Below are 498 nucleotides of genomic sequence, written 5' to 3' on the forward strand. Positions count from 1 at the left end.
GCCGGGGGCCGGGGTGGCGGAGCTGGCGGGGAGCCTGTTTTCCCTGTCCCAGCCTTGCTGACTACTCTGAAAGGACCTGTCTCCAGGGTGGGTAAGGTGGGGTCCACCCTCTCCACCTCGGTCTCCTGCACCCCCCCAACCCCACCTGCTTATTATGGGATTTCTGGAGAAGCAGCCTGTTCTGCAGGGACCTGCCAAGGCCCGGCCTGGCCCCGGGCTCCTGGGTGTGAGCTGGCAGTGCAGAGGGGCCTGGGGTGGGAGGGGGGTCTTCGGTCCTCTTCCCTGTTGTAGCGCTGGGCTGATGGGGTCAGGGGGGCCATGGCTCTGGGCAGAAGGCAGGCAGCAGGTTGGGCAGTGGCCGTGGGCGGCGTGGGAGAGGTCAGAGGGTGGGGAGGTGGCTTTGAGGGAGGGAGTGTGCGGCTGCATTGAGCCAAGGCCAGGGCCTCCCTCTCTCCCTCCGGCTCTGGCCGGCCGTGCTGTCACTGCCCTGCCCCTGGC

This window comes from Pteropus alecto, unplaced genomic scaffold, assembly GCF_000325575.1.
Source record: "Pteropus alecto unplaced genomic scaffold, ASM32557v1 scaffold90, whole genome shotgun sequence".
Lineage (NCBI taxonomy): Eukaryota > Metazoa > Chordata > Mammalia > Chiroptera > Pteropodidae > Pteropus > Pteropus alecto.